Source organism: Etheostoma cragini, chromosome 2 (genome assembly GCF_013103735.1).
Source record: "Etheostoma cragini isolate CJK2018 chromosome 2, CSU_Ecrag_1.0, whole genome shotgun sequence".
Classification (NCBI taxonomy): Eukaryota; Metazoa; Chordata; class Actinopteri; order Perciformes; family Percidae; genus Etheostoma; species Etheostoma cragini.
This window is the reverse complement of record NC_048408.1, coordinates 14752367-14773002: the sequence shown is the minus strand read 5'-3', so window position 1 is coordinate 14773002 and position 20636 is coordinate 14752367. Positions and strand designations below refer to the sequence as shown.

Below are 20636 nucleotides of genomic sequence, written 5' to 3'. Positions count from 1 at the left end.
CCGCGGTCTCACTGTCAGTAGTTCATATTGAGTTTCTGTTCTACTGTCTGCTTTTGGTGATGTATGCAAGTCTTAAAGCACCTCCAAATTCCATAGTGACTTTACTACTATCTTTTTATTATCTTGTACGGGGGGGGAGCACAGAAGGGTGGAACGTCAACAAGAAGTAACGTCATCCAACATCGCTTAGAGAACCTTTTATCTGTTAAATATGTAACCCACTTAAGGACCTGCAAGGTTAGCAATGAATGAATTAGAGAAAAGCAAAACGAGCACGTTTTACGATGCAATAGATTTTAGGTAAGGGAGATGATACGTATCTTGGATGCAAGATGAAAAGCATATGGTGAAATACATGATCTGAGAGTAAGGTAAAAATAAAATAGCAGCAAAAGGAATGCATACACTATGTGGAAATTAGTAGGGCACGTGGTACTACACTTCAAACTTTAATTGTGACGAAATCTTGCTGAAAATTGCAGCTCATTTTTGCAGTTAGTATGATAAAGAAAATAGAAAGGAACAAAAACTATGGAGCCGGCTGAAGACTTCTTTAGAGCTGTTTTACATTCTAATGGAACCACTTGCTCTGAGCCTCAAAAGCACTGCAGAACTTATGCCTGCTGGAATTGAAACACTTTTGAAATGTATTTGTCTTTTTTCACTTTTGTAACTTGATTTAGTCTTTGATGTAGTTAGAAGACATTAATACATGTTCTTTTAATTATTTTTATTTTTGATAACTAATACATTTAATGTTATTGAGTGACTTCATTACGTCCATTGAGAAACAAACAGGGACATGTAGTGTATTGATTATTTGCCTCCCTCTCCTTTTTATTATATTATATTGTAACTGCAGCATAGTCAAATTTCATTATACCCTCTGGATCCATATAACAGCGTAAACCCATCTTGGTGTCACTAATATTGTGATTACTTAGAGAAATGGTCTGAAATGCCTTTTCATGGCTTCTGGCTGATAATTCCCTGAAGTATTTGGAAAATTTAAGTGATAATGTCAGGTAATAAATTAGAGGGGGGGCCTTATAGTTTGATCAGGCTTTGTAGCTCACTGACCTTTTAAAGAAATAGTGTTGTTCTGTTAAAGCGTGTACTCTGTACACCCAGTTCTTGCTTGTTCTTTTATAATACATTATTGATTTTTTTGTTTGTTTCTTTATTACTCTATTTAAAAGCCAGAAAAGAACTTGCATTTCTATCTCTATGACAGGATGGGTGTGAGTTATTTTCTTTTGTATCAAGCCTTTTATGATTTACCGTGCATTCTGAAGTTCCTTTAGAAGAGAACTTGACAAGAATCAACACTGATTGGTAACAGTTTGACTTTGGTTCTTGCTACCGCAGAATTAGGATGCTCTGAAATGTGCCTTTGGTTGATTTTGAACGACTGGATTTTCTTCCTGGCTTCTTGACTTTGTCATTATTTATTTATTTGTATTTGTTTTTTTTAGCAGGTTTATTGCTTAAACATTCTTTATTCTTTAACACCAGCACCCCCAGAGACTTAAGGGGTATAACCACCAGACCCCATGCCCAAGAGGGTCAGCATCCTTTTGTTTGAAACACCTTGGCGCTCAACACTGCAATGGCACCAAGCAAAAAGCTTTACTCTCATTAAAACAACAACAAAACACCGGCCCTGGCTGCTAAGAAGTGCTCTGTCTGACTGGGCTCTTGAGCTACATTTGTGCAGTATGTAACAGGTTTGTCACCCTGTACAAGTTGAGATGTAATGCATGTGGAATTTTACATTTTGAAGCACACAGAGCATACTTTTTTATGCCAACATAAATATTAGCATATGCTTCGCTGTAACGTGCAGGTATATAACTGGCCTTGCATTTTGTTTACCGGTCTGTGTGGGAGTTGCATGTAATTCAGCTAGGTGCTAGATGAGGTGTTGGTATTTAAAAAAAAATAAATAGGTCCTTGGCGTTGTGCTGAAAATAGACATTCACAAATCAGGGCCTTCATTTTTGAAAGAATGCAAGTTCTACATGTGTGTGTAAGACCTGCCTCTATACACAAGAAAGTTGGTATTAATCAAATATATATAACAGATGCACACCTGAATGCAATGAACTATGATGAATTCAACCTGTTCTACAACCATCTGCTTGTGCAGGAACAGGCTAACTTACATAAGTAAACACCCTCAATTTGCTGTACATGGTAAACAACATTCTTAAAAAAATACCTAGTAGCCTTAATGTTTGACATCTTCTGAAAAAATTGAGCCACTGAGACAGAAAAGGAAGGCAGTCTTAAAAAATAATGTTTAGGCACCACTAAGTCTAGTTCACATAAACCAAAATATATAAACGATTGCAGGTGAAAAACATTGTCAACAAAGTGGTTTGAAATACAGTAAATGCACATTTGGACAAACGTGTCAATGTCAAAACGAGTGCTTATGCACAAAACTGTGTGTCCATTCAGCTGAAATGAGGCCTCAGGTCTGCTACCAGTTTGCACAAACTAAATGCCTGGTGTAAACACACACGACTACAGTATACAGCTGAATTTTCAGAGTAAACAGCGTAACCATATGTTGCCAAACCAGTAAAAAGAATCCAAGAATCCTTTGGATCTTCTTAAGCAGCTTCAAAACGCCCAAGGTACATGGTTCTGGAATAAAGTTTTCATTACACACATTGCATTTGCAGTTCTCAGCGATGCATGATGTATTTTATCACGAGGCATTGGCTTTGACTGTGGTCTAGCTTAATAGGAGGCCTAATAAATCGTTCAAAGAGGTAATGTTCTGTCTCCCTCCATCTGTCATTGCTTTAAAGTGTAGGAATATTGCAGTGACTAAATCCATTCTGGGGAATAACACAGGCCAGGACTTGGACTGAAGCTTCAATGGCATGAAATCAAATGTCAACCAAACATTATATATGTACAGTATATAACCCTTGGAAACAGCCATGTGCCTCTGTTGAGCGTAGAAAACTGTGTTGGCCTCCCAGTAACCCATGCTGGCGCATGGCCCAACCAAGTTGTAGGCCCCTGCTGAACAGCCAGGATACAATTTGGCACTGTGTTCTGGCATTGAAAAACTGCACTTATTGGCCTGATTGGGTCTGATAGGCACACTTTGTAAAGCCATAACTGCTTCACCTTGGGTCTAGATTTAATTAAATTTAATGTCTGTGTGCAAATTGTAGGTGGATGTGTGCTATTCGTTTTTCAAAACTGTGTGAGGTCCAACATAGCTTTTACGATTCTTTTTTCTTCCCTTGCAGTTTGCCTTATCTAATGTGAAGCATAGTAACAAGTCCTACTTTTTCTCTCCACCTAATGCTGTTTTTCAAGTGCATTCCTATCCTCAGAGAATACTGAAACGGTGATGACCTAATTTGCATGAGAGGATTTGTAAAATGGGGCCAGAACTGGAGTCTTCTGCCTGCGTTAATCTCATAGTTTGTGCTAATGTCACCTTTAGTCGATTTTGACCTGTGACTGCACCTTATCATTTTTTGTTTTTTGACTCATACACCTAACCAAACACACACAAGCATGGCAAAGAGAGAAAACTAAAATTTGCAAAAACTAAACTCACATAGAGTAATACAGGGCCTTGTGGTGGGTGGGGGGCTTCCTGAACCAATTACTGCTCACAATTATGCCAATAAAAGGCCTTGTTTAGAATATGATCATGTGTTGATATAAAATAAGACACAGTTACTAATACAATAATTTAATCTTAATCACTAAGAAACAGCTGCAGCCCCAGCTTGGAATAAGACAGCTGAGAGAGTAGGGAAAAAAGGTCAAAAAGTTCTTAATATGCTTTGGAACATTTATGAGACCATATGCAGATATTCTGTCCAATATAATCATTTGGGTACAATCTGATTTTTCTTTACCACAAAAAATCAAATATAGAACAAAGGCAACTTTGATTGTTGACCACAACTCTATTATTTAAATATATTAACGTTTTTCATGAATATATGATTTTGTTTTTATTTGCATGGTTATGCATGTATTTATATAGTATTTGGAGCTATACTGAACATATTGCATAAGGTACTAACATTTGCCTTCACACACTCACTCTCACACACACACACACACACACACACACACAAAGATCAAGGCAAAGCACATGGGAAGACCATTAGGACGCATTTATTGAGATATTCACTCTGCCAACCTACATCTTTCTTTTCATCTCTCCCGCTTTCCTGAACAACCTCTAACCCCTCCCCTTTGTGCTTTGCCATGAAGACACGCATAACCAAGTGTAATCAACATAAATGGAGCATGTGAAAATTCACACCACTAAGTATGTGGAAATCAGCTCGAGGATGTGTGTTGTGTGCAGTGAAACCAGAGCTGTCAGATAGTTTAACCTTACAAGTGCCTTGGCTCGCAGCACAGTAAAACTCCAGAAACAGTCTGAGGCACAGCTAAGAATGGCAGTGAGCTCGCCCTAAGTAGGACAAGATAGCTCTCCAGGCTGGTGTTGAAATTGAAACAGTCCCTCCAGGAATTTTCAAATTTGCAACCATAAGATTTTTTTTAAATCCACACTTATTGACAGGTTTTGCGGGAATTTGCAGTTTTTATCAATCAACACAGTTTCTGCTTAGGATTTCACAGTATTTTGTAACTCTCACAAACCGTTGCAATTTCAACACCATCAATAGTATGTTCAGAGATCAGTCATTGAATGTGAAATCATATCCAATGTTCTATTTGTCATTTTTATCTCCATAACATTGCCTTGGAACATTTTCTTATAACCCAAAAATGCTGATTGCTTAAGTTTCTTTAAATATTTATCAGTTACTTTTGGAAAATCCACATGGACAACGCTTGACATTGACATAAATATGTCACTTTTAAAGCGTAATTTTCACACAAGGAATGTGGCATTTAAAAAGCATTTTTCTTAAATGGAGTCTGGCACAGTGGTCAAATTACATAAGACACTAAAATACATGACTAGACGTGACCGCATTTTTTCTGGTCCAGCTTGGCTAAAGACACCGAATCCATCAGCGCTGTGGAGATAAGCAATGCGAGTTTACGGTAGGCTAACGATACTGACAACATTATCTTCACTTCACCTGTCGAACTGACTTTAGCACTTTAGATAACACACTCAGTTGTCCTATTCAGTGACTCACAGCAGTGCATCACTGCTGTTCATGGCCTTTCACTGCTGCATAAATAATACAGGGTAAACAATGGATCTTAAGTATTATTTTTGGCAATTAAAAAAAAAGATTTTGACTTGGCGAAGGTTCCCGTCAGCCTGTAAAATTATAGGGGAAACCTTTTTTATTGGTGGTTTAAAATAACATACGATTTTCACTACAAAAAAAAAAAAGAATTACAAAACCATACATGTGTGCATTGAACTGCTTGTCCACAAACACCTAGGTACATAAGACTGGATGATGTAAATTCCAAAACTCAAAAAATTCCCAAAATAAAAGTAAACAGTTAACTGCTGGTGCAGCAGGCTGTTGACATGCTCTGGGCAGCAGCGGGCGTGGGAAGGGTTACCGGCTTGGACTACGGTTCTGTTTTTTTCCTGATTCTACTGTAAAATGAATGCTTCATATTGGCTTCTAAGCAAACTTTTCTTTTCTTTCCTAGAGCACAAGCGGATAGCAACTGTTGTGTTGAATAAGATTGGAAACAAAGACGCTATGTAATGCTGGCTTTTCTGTGTCTATTATTTTGCTGAGAAGAATCTCGATAAAAAGCTTTTTGCTAACACTAAATAGCAAACAAAAGCCAGACACAATATCATATTAAGATGCGGTGAGCTGTACATTCACCACTTCTAAACACAGGCAAAACACACAACATAAACTTTGCTTCTCATTTGAAAATTCAAATTCTTAGTGAAACAATGATGCTGCAGTGATGCATATATCATCGGTAAACAGAAGAAAAGAGACCACAAAACACTGGAGTATAGAAAGAATGTCATCAACAAAATAATGTATCTGTTAGATAGATTTCTTGGAATCTTTTTAAATAGATAATACCCCAAAAAGAACAAGGTCAGTTGTCCTTTCTTCACATTGATGCCTCCCAGTGAGTGAATGCTGTATTTTGCACCTTCAGGAAATTGAAAAATTCTCTATGTTCTGTATTCATAATCACATTGGTTCCTTGTGTAGTGAAGATAGATCAGTGCAGAATGTAGAGCAGGCTTTGTTTCCCCCAGGAGAGTTCTCTTGCCCCTTGTTAAACACAGCGTAAGCATAAAACGTATGTTTTGTTAGATCTTTTAAGCTGACAATGCATTTGTTGTCTTTTTTGTTCAGTTGTAATTTGGGATGTCCCCCAAGTATGGGATAGGAGCCAATATCGGCATTTACCCTGATAACCTCAGTCCTATCTTTTACATCATCTTGTAGTGATCGCCGCCTTTAATCACTGCCTGGATGACATTACTTTCAAACCAAGATGGGGCAGCCAATCAACAGTGTTTGTCCAGAGAGTGTCTCGTAGCTTGCCAGTCCTTGGCAACAAGTTAAAAAAAAAAGTCTGTAAGTCTGTGTTTTTTTTTTTTTTTTACAGAAGCGGATTATTCCAAATCTCTACACTTCTTAACCAAGCTTACAGGCAGTTATTCCCTGGAGCCAACAAGATAGTCAAAGATTGACTAGTGCAAGAGGCGTCACTAAGTGTATATTTTTTTTTGTCCAGCGGGAAACTGTTCATTTTTCAGTCGGGGGTTGCTGGCATCCTACAGAAAACTGTTTGGGTGTTAAGAGAACAGACTAATTTGGTACACTAAGTTAAATGTATTAAGCTTAAGACATGTTTTAGTTACCTTGTTTACTTAGTTACTTTGTAAACAAAAAACTGTGTGCAGCTGTATTATGTGAGCAAATATAAACAACGGTGTGTAGGTGCCTTCTAGACAATAATGAGGGCTAAAACTTAACTTGAATGATGGAGGAAATGCATGTAGCACTTAATCACATCCAGTGGTCTGAGGGTTGTGGCAACACTATGAAAACACAGTATATATCTGTAAGCAAGCAAAGATAAGTCTTAGAATGTGTTGTTTTCTGTTTCTAAAAAGCAAACACGCTCATTTCCAGTGCGAATACAATTTGACTCTTTTAGTAATTTAAGTTCTCAACATGTGTTATAGCTTACTTGACAGCCATTTCCTAGCCACTACACACATATTAGTTGCAAATAAGGTAACATCCTGAAATCCTGTGAAATATTGTTCACAATCCTTAGTTCAGTCAGACAACTCACGTTTGAAATGTTTAGTATAACATCAGAATATAGTTTGGCGGCGAGACTCCGACCTCATCGCTCCGCAGATTGGGTTTACAAGAGATGATGTGAGATGAGAAGGTGATGATAAAGTAGCCTCCACTTGGCGAAAAACTGCAGGTGGATGCTGGGATGGTGGCTTAAAGAGCAGGCAGCAATATGGGTGCAGGGCAACCGCAGCATTTACAAGCAGAGATGGGGAAATTTTGCAGCTTAAATAGACCGCCAAATTTAAGGGGTGTGTTTGGTAAATGATACGGAGAGTGAAGCATGTCATGTGTGTATACAGCGGTGCAGCTCGAATTGACATAGCTTGCAGGCGTCGCACCATTTAACAGTTTACTTTTAGCCTTGTGAATACACCTACTGAAGAGTCACTACCTTTGCAATTACCTTACAATACTTACTCTCTTGGTTTGCAGTGCATACAAATCCAGTTTCCTCACTTAATACTGTTATCATGCCTGTTTCCCCTCTCTCTGTATCCATGCAACAAGCCGTTTCAGTACAAACATGCCACCGCTCAGACAGATACAGTGGGACATGAATTATTCTGCCCTGCATTTACATATGTTAGTTCTAAATTTTACATACAGTATGAACATTTTGCCTTGAAAAACACATTAGTGAAATATACAGGAAAGCTCACAAGAGATTACTCTTTTCTTGCGGTTTACATTGGCATGGTATGTGTGAAATGAATCTGCATTTCAGAAACGCTTAATGGAAGCAAAGTGTCCTGGGTTTTTCATTTATTATTCAGGACGTAGTGCAACATTCACAGCAAATAGTAATAGTCTGAAACTAAAAGGTGTTTAATGGCTGTATAGAGCGGGAACACCGGTGGCCCAGATTTGCATTCCTGTACAAAGTTATCTCTGTGATATTTGTAATGTATAACCATAATCAGCCTAGCTTTACAAATTGGTTTACACTTAACCTGCATTTGACAGATAGTATAGGAATAAACATTTAGAAAAAAATGGCAATTTATGTGTTGCACATATATAAAATGTGAACTTTATGCTTGATGCCTGAGTAGGAAACCGTGCATCTAAGTAGCATATACTGTACATGTTTTCATAGAAAATACAGTTGCTTACACAGTTTAACTATAGCTATAATTGCATTATAGCTTCACACCCACCAAAGCATTTATAGCAGGATTGTTGTAGTTTATTTGCAATACATTTTTATTTTGTCCAATCCTGTACATTGTTTAAGTATCACATTTACATATGAGAGCTATTGCCATAAATATATCACTTTTAATTATTTCAGACTGTGGTTTTATTTTACCTTTTGTATAGTTTGTGTCGAATATCTAAGATAAAATGTTCACAAGTGTCATACATAGAATGTTGATATTATCAGACTAGAGTTTGTTATTTTATCCTAAATAACATTTTTATTTTTTATTTTGAGTGTGAGCCTGGAGCCACTGCTCTGTTTTACAGTAGGACTTGTCACTGAGAATAGACCAGGGCCTTGGACTAACCAAAGAGCGTTCTGCCATACAAGGGCAATGGGTAAACAGGCAGAGAGAGAAGTGAGTAAGGGAGTGGGAGAGATAGGATGCCAGAGGTGCAAGACATGAAGAGAGAGCGGCTGAAGCAAAGGGCAGCGGGAGAGGGAGAAGCTGAAGTTCTTGTGACCTGCCTTTGGGTTAGTGCAGTAAGGGAAGATATCTAATTAATGGCGTTAAGGCCATCTCATACAATCTCCCCGTGGGTGATTACTCACCTCCAGGCTGTAGCCTTCTCCGAGCCTGTGCCCACATGTTGCCCTCAGACACGCATGCAAGCCTCATCAAAACTCTCTTTGGCTTATCTTATTAATTACAGTGCTAGCTTCATTAGCAATATGAGGCATCAAATGTAAGCAATTGTGAAGCGAAGCATTGTTGTTATTTCCTAAATTAAGATTTTGCTTATTTACTCTAGGGTGGAATGAGTAAGTCTCACCCTCTTAATTGTGGAAAGCATGCTTAGTTAAACAATATTCTATCAATAAGAACGACACTAGGCTTCCCCATGGGCATCTAGAAAAAATATATTTTTTTTTATCTATTAAAGGAGATGAGTGATGCTCTTTAGCAGCTTAAAAATAAAGACACCTAAACAATTGGGAAAGTTTGATATTTTTAGCTCTCTTGCATTTGCCCATCAGATGGTTATGTAGAGCTTTTCTGGCAGAGATTAGTAAACACAAATGACAACTGAACATCTTCCCTCTTGGCTCCTTGTACATCCGAGGGAATTTGCCAAGATTGTCAAGTCAAGTTGACACAAGTAGAGATATGCAGAGAGCACATTTTGAAAAATGCTAAAATAACAAATCAATCATGTTGTGATTACTGGTGCATGCATGTGAGCAAATAGAATTGCAAGCTCTTTCACATCAACTGGAAGGGGATAAAACTTCCACAGGCTCTGTCTGTCAACTGTTCAAATATTATACACAGTGGGAAATTAACCTGCTTCCCAAAGTTTCAGCTTTTTAACCAACAATTGGTTGTTTCTCATGATTCTGGTGTTTACTTAATAGTAATCTAAAAAGGCCGGTGATTTTTGCCAGCTAGGTGGTTTGGTCAAAGCACTTTCGCCTCTAGTTTAAAGGGGGTGAATTGTCACAACATTCTGGCAAGGTGTTTTCTCTAAAGGCCCTGACACACCAACCTGATAACCGGCCATTGGACAGTCTGGCAAGGTTGGTGACTCAAGTCTGTTTGGTGTTTTCTGGCTGTCGTCCATCGGAGGGGCCATTGGCTTTCATTTTGCCGGACCTGATTTGCTCTGTCAGAAGGCGGGCCCTGCCGGCAGTCAGACTCAAATGACCAATCTGATTGGTGGAGTGCTAACCCGCAAATGATGAGCAGGATGGGCGTGTCTAGAGTCTCTCAAAATCTGACAATTTGTTTTTTAAATTGCCCTTCGTCGATCTGAAATTAAGACAGATTCAGCAACTTGATGGCCTATTTCTTGCTTTAAAAGGTTTTTAGAAACACGTGTTAGTGAACTAATTTTAGTAAAATAAGAGATCTTATTCTGAACAATTTGCCATGACAGTCTGGATTTGAATTTCTGGAGATACCAAGCCCCACGTGACGTGTTTGTCCAATCAGCTGATTCCTCCTAAGCAGACTCTGTAGCAATAGAAAACTTTACCATTAAAAGTACAAAAAAAATACATTAGTGTCTTTTGTTGAACTCAGTGCAACGCCAATGTCATATGCTAATGTAATGTAATGTAGTGATGAGGCATGCGTTATATCCCGCAAGTTAGAGACAGCACGCTAATACCAATTCTGCTGCAGTGTGACAATCGTATAGATTTATTCAAATGACATTGACACTGATGCATACAATCATTTTTAGATAATATTATTAGGGACCATGACCCATGAAGCCCAGTTCAGACTTCCCCAATCACAAGAATTGATTTAAACTAGTAGAAGAAATATTTAAAAGTAAAACAGACAAACTCACCACAAATAAAAGGGGTTTACTTTTATCATTGTTTGTGTGCTACTGCACGAAAGGAGCCAGTTGAGGTGGTTCGGGCATCTGGTAAGGATGCCTCCTGGGCGCCTCCCTAGGGAGGTGTTCCAGGCACGTCCAGCTGGGAGGAGGCCTCGGGGAAGACCCAGGACTAGGTGGAGAGATTATATCTCCAACCTGGCCTGGGAACGCCTCGGGATCCCCCAGTCGGAGCTGGTTGATGTGGCTTGGGAAAGGGAAGTTTGGGGTCCCCTACTGGAGCTGCTGCCCCCGCGACCCGATACTGGATAAGCGGATGAAGATGGATGGATGGTGTGCTACTGCTAACTTAAGCCATTAGTATAAGTAATACAAAGTATTTTTTTAAGTAATTCATTTTCTTCTAGAGTTGTGCAACTGCTTTTGAGCCAATGTGCAGTACTACTGTATGGTAGACACTTGCAAGTTCAGTTGCATGTCAAAACAAAACTAAATTGCACTGTTCCATCAGATCTAAATTAACATTCACTGTGCCACTTAACATCACTCTGCCGTCTACTTGTTGAGCTAATGGAGACAGTGAAAGCATCAGGTGCAAGTAAGTTCCAATACAAAAAAAATATGGTATATTTATTAAATTGTGTATGCCTAAATCTATATTTGAGATTTCATGAAAGTGCATATATAATTTTAACAAAATAAAAAGCAGTGGAGTGTGGTCAGAAACTCATGGTGGAGATTAGTGCAATTAAAAGAAGTTAGTGAGTTTGTTCCTTTTTTGTAAAGAATAGGCATCAAAGAAATGAGTATCTGTATGAAATACAAGTCAAACTGTTTTATTTTAAAGGATTAATGATTTAATGGAGCATTGGCATGCTTTGGAAAAACAGAATTGTTTGTTTTACACTTTGTTTTATTTTAAGATGCAGTCGGTAACCAGCAAAAAGATGATTAGCAAAAAAGAATGACAGTCACACTGTACCCTACAGCCTCAAATAAAATCTGCATTAACAAGTGGCTTCACCTGCTTGATGACTTCCGAAGTTGTCAGCTGAATGACACCTCTGGTTATAGACATGCCTCTATTCAGTTTTCCAGTCACATTCTCATATACTCTCCTGTCACGTTGTTTGAAGCAGTCGTTTTGGGACCACAGAAAGAATTTCTTAAGAATCCTTTAGGGCTTAACTCCTCTGATTATGTATTTCATAGTGGCAGCAGCAAACAGACAGTGGAGGACGGTACTCAAACTTCTTGTTTCTAAATGTAATTTACAAGTCCAATAACACACCAGTATTGTATTCCAGTCTCTATTATTCAACCTAGAAATAACTATTTGTAGTGTCAGACTCATGCTATGTCTTTCAATTAAGTATTATTTGATGTCTATAATGGATGTTTATAGTGCTTCAAGTTATCCATCAGCTGTTTCCATCTTCAAGGACTGAAACAGATTGATCATAAAAATTAAGGAATGAATTATACCTTTAATTTTTCATAGACAATTACATAATAACACAGAGATGTCAGATATCAAGTCAAAACATGCTTACAAAAAAACCACTTGAATTTCTAAGTCATGATCTAAACACTGTTTTTAAAGGACAGTTAAGTGTAGAACGGTGAAGTCAGAGGAATTGAGAGTGGTCTGCCAGTGTTGATCGGAGGTCACACCAAGTTATTAACCCCTCCACTTGAATCACTCTGTCACGGGTAAACAGCCAAGAGTAAATAATAGTGCTCTGCTTGCCCCCTTCTCACCTCTGACCAATCGACATCCCCTTGGACAAACATCTAGCTGCTTGTTTTTCTCTTAACATCACACATAGGTATTGTTCTAAAACAATACATACAGTCACGAGGCTGTGCCATGAAAGTCCCCATGGGTTGTTCATCTACAGGGCCTGCATCCATCAATCGCATCCTTTCTATTACAGTTCCTGTCCATACAGTATCTGACATCCTAACCAAGAGCTCTCCAGAGACACCTTAAAAAAGTGATTTATCATGAAATATGGATACAGCTAAAACAATAAATCAAAGTTCTGATGTGTGTTATTTAATAGATCGTAAAGGAGATGGGAGAATTATGTCATTCTTCCACTTCAAACCACCAAACAGTCGAACTTGTAATGAATATCAAAGTAGTCAATTATAATAAAAATTATTGGAATGTTCAAGTTGCTGGTTTCTTTAAAAAATGCATTAACTTTACCTATTATCATCAGCTAATGGTATTTGTGAGCTATATATATATATATATCATTCTCTCGATCAATTAAAAAAATCATGATTGTCCATAGTTAATTTGAAATGATTAATTACACTTTTTTTAACTGTTCTAAATGTACTTTAAAATGGATATTTTTTAAGTTTCTTATCAACATTGGACAATGACAAATACTGTCTAGAATATTTTCCAGAATAATCTCAAAGATACTGTCTGCTCCAAGGGTATTCAGAAAGCATAATTCCACCATATCGTATATCAAACGTTGAACATGATTCGGACACGAACATACATAACAGATGTTTTGAGTAAGAAGCCATTTTTTTCAATAATTAAAGACTTAAAAATCCAATTGTAAATGCATGGGCATCACCAGAAACAAAACCATGATGACCGATGTCTCATTCTTAAAGCATAACAGACTGGAAGAACCTGCACACTGTTTGTTGTCAAAACAGTCATAAATAAATAAAACTCAAAACCAAACTTCATTAAAAGCTAGCGGGAAAGAAGTAGCTCTAACATGAGACTTATTGATTATTCGTATTGACCTTAAAGGCAGGCCTGAAGTGATGGAGGTAGGACAGGAAAATGTGAATATAGAAAAAGGAGTGGCTGACAGGATCCCATCCCACCCAGATTCAGAGCCATATTCCGTTTGATTGCTTTGTACTTTGCCGTTTTCAAAATGGTACACTGACATGAGAGTAAGAAAGAAAGTGACTACGCGGAGCAAATGCAGTGCAGTTGCAACATAGCTGATAAACAGAACAGGGCCATCTCAGTTGTTCTCACCAAAGAAGTGCGAGGATAACTGGATCATAACAAAGATGATCTGGCTCTGTTACAAAGGATCCGCCCTCAATTGGAGGTGCATAGGCCTGGCCTAAAACAGCACTAGCTACTGAACAGTGTCTGACATCTTTTTTCTTTCTTTTCAATTACTATGTTAATTGATGCATGGGCTGCTTAATACTACAGCCATGCTGTACAAATACTGATACCCAGTGTTCTAAGGTAAGAATAGCATTTTAAACGGATTCAGTGGAGACTGTATAAGCTTTGCCTGAGCGGGATGTCGATAATTTCTTGTTAAGTCCTGTGTGGTCCCATAAACTGTCTATTATTTCCCCCCATAGGATCAAAAGAGCTGAGGTCATGTACACTTATAGGAGAAAAGCATTGGATTTCACTAACATTAAAGCACTCAATGAATTGATATGTATGATGTTAAAGCATTATATGTAGTGGGGAAATTGATTCTTTTACCTATTAGCCCTATTGGGCATTCCGATTAAGATGTTGTAGTGGGACACGAAAACTTACTCAAATACTTTGAGGTGATAACTCAGGGATGTGATTCTGACTGCTAAGAAATTATAGCTTTTTTATTTTCAGTTTCTCTTTCTTGCTGGCTGGATATGTTTTCTATCTTTTATAATTATATGTGTCCTTTTATATTAAATGCTTTCCATATTCCCAAACAGACATGTGTCTGCTTCAGGCTGACAATTAGTCAGCTTGACAATTGACAGACAATTGTTCTCAAATTATTTATATACTTTATTTAATTTATAAAGTTCATTTAATCAGTTTATTTTTCAAGCGCCTTTTTGCAGGTTCTATCAAAAATGATAATTTGATTATTTACATGTAAGCAAAACTAAGCAAACTGATTACGGTTAGGTATTTGACTGTTAGGAGGATGAAACAAGGAGTTTAAATATGTCACTTACATTCTGAGATTTCATATGCAAAATTAACAATCCATTAATCAAGTAAGTAATCGGCAGATGAAATGATAATGAAAGTAATCAACCCTAGAAACACACACACACACACACACACACACACACACACACACACACATATGCATACTAAGGATTGCCCAATTTAATGTCTTCCCTTTGCACTTTTGTCATTAACCAAGTATTTTAGGGGTGGGGGGAAAAAGAGATACTGCATACATCTCAATTTTTTCAGTGGCAATACTGTTTTAATACGGTACAGATACAAGTATCGATCTTTTATTAATTACAGTATGTGCTAATCAGTTTGTCTGCTTGACGATCCCATTTTGCAGCAATTACATTGAAGTGAGATGAACAAACAGAGAAATTTATCTTATTAGATAAAACAGATGTTGACAAAATTCCTTTAGGAGACATCATTTGAAATTGGGAAGAATTAGAAGTTGGAAAAAATGTTATACATTGCAATATGTTTAAAATCGCAATCATATTGTATTGTGGCATAAGTATCGTGAGGATATCGGATCGGGAAGTGTCCGGTGATTCCCACCCGTAATCCATTTTGTCATATGTCTTTTGTAATTTTGATTGAACTGTCATTTTCTTTTTCCAGGTCAGGTCATTGCTTCTAAAATCTGTTTTCTTTATTAGACCTTCCAAAACAGTGAGATTGTCAGAGAGAGCTTATTTCTTGATCTGCTGCTGAAGAAGTTTTCCACTTTGCCATTTTCAAATGAGACTCAAGAAGCTAACAATGGATAGAGTAATGCATTGTTTGATTGATAGTTTGGGCAGTTTTATTGAAATGAATAAATCTAGTTATATAACTAAGCAGTGTTGAAATATACTGAATATTCCCAAAGACAGTATAGTACTTCTAATAGGCTAAGACTGCTTGGTTACATTGTAAACTTTGTTCTCTGATTAAAGAGACTATCTCATCCCCCGTATCCCACGGTGGAGAGATAGTCTTGACACGGTAGAGAACAAAGCTACTGCCCCACCTATCTCTTGTCAGCCGTTAAACATGTTGAGCATATTATATTGTTACCCTCTGCTCTGATATATGTGCATTTTGGTCTTTTTACTATATAATTGCAATCATAGATCACAGAACAAGATGGGCTCCCAGCGTTATAATTAGTAAGGTTAGTAAAGTTATAATTAACTGGGTTTTGTAATGAGAGCTGTGAGAAATGCAAGTTTTTGAGATTTCAGTAAAGGGAGTTGTCTGCAACCACCAAGTGATACCCTTCTATTTTGTAAGTAAACAGTGGAGGGCATTTTTATTCCCTCCTGTTCACTTTGCGTAAAGATGTGAAGACCTGTCAACAGCAATCATGGATAACACTGAAATAAAGGCAACAGATGTGTCCATTGATTCATCCCTAGACTGTGAGCTAGAGAGGCTGAGACACATGGAACAAAGGCAGACAATGTTCTTCTATGCTAATGTTAATAACCTCTCTACCCTTTGCATCCACTACAACATGTCATATCATTATTTGATCTGACTGAAGTTGCAGTAACATGTAGGACGCTGTACCCTGCTCAGCAGTGCTCTACCTTTATATGTATTCTCATTTATTGTCAGTAAAATGTGAGTCATGATATAATGCAAGCCATCTTGTTATTGCATTTTTTGGATATATCAGGCTTTGATCTTTAAAGGAATGTTAATGCTAAGTCTTTATAATTTTGTGCCATTTAATTTCACGTTGTGCCATTGCTTTTTATGCTATTAAGCACAGTAATGTACCATAGAGGAGATATACAGTAATTTAGGAGAAGGATTACAAGACTGTAAATGAAGCAACACAATTATTTCATAGTGTTCAGGTAATAACATCATTAAATATATACATTTTCCACGTTGCCAAATTTGCCAAAACATCATTAGATTTTGTAAGGTAAGACAGTCAAGATAGTCACTCATACCTTAGGTCTTCTTGTTAGTGAAAAGAGAAGTCCTGTTGTGTGTGATAAGGAAGAACATTTTCATTCATGCGATCTTCCTAAAAATAGTGACTCCTTGATTAATGTTATGCACGCAGTTAATGGTATCAGGCTCCATACAGTATAATTCCATGCATATCCCTTTAACCAGAAATGCTTTAATCTGCACAGATAACAATCTTGGATCGCAGCTTGCAATATCTGTTAACTTCAGTTAAGGTAGGCTGTTGAGGTTAAGCAATTCAAAGTTTGGTAATGGTTTAGATAGAGTTCTGTCATAATAAGGAAGAGGATTGTATGCTGCTAACTTAAAAGACCTCACTCACCAAAAGTAAACAGGACATTCCCCACACTGTCCAATTGTTTTGGGATTGCTGGTTGCAAAAATGATATCTTAATAACATCTTACATTTGGGATGTTTGTTACTGGCAGTGCTGAGAACATTGACGTATTTTGCAAAATGTCCAATTAATTTGTTCTGTTTCCTCTTTTCCCCATGTGCTGTGTGACGTGGACTCTAATCTCCTTAACAGGTAAGGGCTTGTTCAATTATTCACCTGTTCATCCACCCATCTATTTCTTTGTCTATAGAGGCATTGTGCCAGTCTATTATTAATTTATCTATTAATTTCTTATTTAGAAAAATGTTATTGTGTCATGAATGAGTAAAAAGATAAACAGAAAGAGAAGACAGAGCTAGTGGGTGGTAACTATTTTTGTCAACATTCCTGATTGCTTATTTTTTCAAAACATGCACAGTGACTGTGTGATGTTTGTTAAACCATCATTATGACCAGACACTTGAAGCATTCAACAAAAAAATGTATGCCAAGTAGATTACACAGCTTTTACACTTCTTCTTTCAAACGTGTTGATTCCATGGGCTGGAGGCAACTCTGCACCAATATTCATTGGGATTGTCTCATTTTCTGCAGAAACTTCTGCCTTCAGAACAATTCAAAAGATGCTGCAATCACATAACATTTCTATACATGGGGGACTTGACTAATTTGACCCAAATGCTGTTGGATTCCTACAGCATGCAGCCTTGGGTTATTTTCTTGAGAAGTTTAGTTTTTGAAGAATTGTTTAGGGTAAATTGAGAAATGTAGTAGCCTCTAAATTTAAAAGCTCCATATCTTCAAGGGTCCAACCGCCATTTTTTTCAAGAGAGCTTGAGGGCTCAGCCTCACAGCTGAGCTCATCATCTTCTGGCAATCCTAGGAGATGCAAAGGGTTTTCTTTTGATATTCTTTATTCAGCTTCAAACTAAATACAAAATAAAGAGGGACAAAACTTGAACAGATGCTCCATCAATCATCTTGACATCAGCAGGTAAACATTAACGATATTTTGTTGGAAGGTGAAAATGTATTGAAACAATGATTGCACCACTTCATTGTGAGAAATGTTAACACATATCTCATTACAGTGCATTACACTTTACTTTTTGTAAATTTGGAAAATGTTTCTTTTGTTACTTCTATTTGCGGTCTTTTCCTCTTCCACTTAAGGTATGTGTAAATTACATAAAAATATCCTCCCTAATTCTAACAGTTCTACACTTTCACTTTAAGCTGTAAACAGACACGAGGACGTTTAACTTTAAAGGCACCCCATAAATAGTGACTGTCTTCCACAGGCAGATGTTATGGGGTTGCAGAGCAAGTTGAACTTGACTCTTTTGTGGAAGTTGACGGTTCACTGTGATCTGGAGCTGGCATGTATGCATGTGCCAGCAGCTGTAAACAAAGGAATCAGCTGACCTGCACTACTATGTGTAAATCAGATTCAGTCATAGTCATGTATTATAAAAGCAACAGCTAAAGTCATGCTTGGTGCTTGGCTGTGGCTGCATGATGTAATTGAGGTTTGACAAAGGAGGCACACCAATGGTTTTAGGTATAAAGTACAGCTTTGCATTATGATTTACTTAGAAAACACACACACAGGTCTATGGTAGAAACAAATTCACTGATGTACATGTACGTAGAACATGTTGTTGGTTCCACTTTATTGTTTCCCAGTGGCTTATTTAATGCTTCCTATTAAATCCTGTGTTGACACCCATGTATGTACACATACAAAAGTACATTCCAGCAATTTAATACTGTGTTTTTGCAGTAAACAGAGTCAAAGACATAGGTCGCCAGTACTGAGGCGTAGTTATAACTATTTCTTAGTATTACATGGTTAGGGAGTTAGAGTTATTCATATTTCAAATGTAAGTAATAGAAAAATGTGAGATGAGGTGTGTGTACTAGTAATTCATACTTTGCACGTGACGTCACAACTACTAGCTGGCGGGCAAGTACATCAAGATTGTCATCTTGCCAGGATGTCACCAGTTTTTCTTTACCAAAGTTGGGGTTTTAAGGTGAAAAAGACTGGCCAGATAGTTGTTGTGCAATTGGATGTGCCAACCATAAACGTAACTAACAGATTCAGACGCACACACATACTGTACAGATGCATAGACATATGTATGTCACCCACTACATTTTATCACTTTATCACTAAAACACTGACACTTTAATAATAATTTATGGTCTTTTATTGTCTGTTTGACGGATGTTCTTATTGTTGTTATTATTGTTATTTTGTTGTCTTTATACTGTCTTTTTTTATCTATTTTTTTATTTCTTTTTATTTCTTTTTTCTCGCTAAAACTGCTGCTGGAACTTTCAATTTCCTCGCGGGATTCATCCCAAAAGGATCAATAAAGAGAAGTCTAAGTCTATAGACACATCGCAGAGCACTATTAAAGTGCTCTGGACAATTTAATAGTATTTCTACATGGGTTTAGTTAATGATGGGGATATCACTTATATAATAACATTTTAGCGTAGGCAGGGTGTAGCGCTACAAACCGTACATAGATGAAGACTTCACACGACAGAACAGATTAACAAATGCTAGCAGGTAGCTAGCTAGCTCACTTTTGCTTTGATCATGAAGATATTCCTGTTTTTCCCCTCCCATACGACAACGACCATCTATACCTATCTGTACCTATCCTACTGTGTGTACTTTTGTAGGCTTTTATTTTTTGTGCCATGTAAGGTGACTGATTCTCTATAAGATAGATGTAAATATCTCCAAACTCCAAGTCTGGTAGAAACTTTGCCATCTTAAAAGCAATGAAAACATCAGCGGGGGCTGTGTACAGTTCACAAGTTCTGAGTATGTTAAATTAACATTTTGTGACATATGGTCTAAATAGTTGATTGATTGTAGCATTGGAAATCTGAAAGGGTGCAATTCCTGCAGCCATTTTCTCGGCATTTCTAAGATTATATTTTTTTGGGGCATTTTAGGCCTTTAATGGACAGGACAGCTGAAGTTGTGAAAGGGGAGAGAGAGGGGGAGTGACATGCAGCAAAGGGCCGCAGGCTGGATTCGAACCCGGGCCGGCTGCGTCGAGGAGTAAACCGCTATATATGGGCACCCGCTCTACCAACTGAGATATCTGGGTGCCCTTCTCGGCATTTCTTGCCCACCCGGTAACCATGGTGATCATGTGACTGGAAAGTATGAATAGACCATCTTGCTCAGAAGTATGTTATAGTAGTATCTGTTAGTGTTATAAATCCAGAACAGTCATTTGAATTAAGCTCATTAGCAAACACATTTACAGTATGTCTTTTAAAAGTTGCGGTTTAAACATCAGGGTATTCTCTGGAAGAATTGTGATTATGTTAATAGCAGTACAGTTACATTTAGTTTAAATATGCATGTTATTGACTCAGATCTTGTTTCCTGATGAATACGTTGACTACTGCTGTATATAGTTACATTTTGCATATAAAAACTGATAGAAAACTTTCTTCATCCAGAGTTTGGATTAGGTCAGAGTTTTGGTAACAGAGTCTAAATAGATGCGCCAAACAGGCAAGTGTTGTTGAATTACTTTTCTGTGACATCAT

At 37.5% G+C, this 20636-nt stretch overlaps 1 protein-coding gene and 1 long non-coding RNA gene across 2 annotated transcripts in view; both read left to right on the top strand.

Moving 5' to 3' along the window:
* The window catches only part of ctnna2 (catenin (cadherin-associated protein), alpha 2), a 300512-nt gene that overhangs the window by 99602 nt on the left and 180274 nt on the right, over positions 1–20636 (top strand). The gene's annotated exons all lie outside the window — the stretch shown is intronic.
* Positions 798–10299, top strand: LOC117954013. Its single transcript, XR_004658726.1, has 4 exons — positions 798–807; positions 6089–6091; positions 6728–6733; positions 10096–10299. It is a non-coding gene; the product is annotated as an uncharacterized LOC117954013 (long non-coding RNA).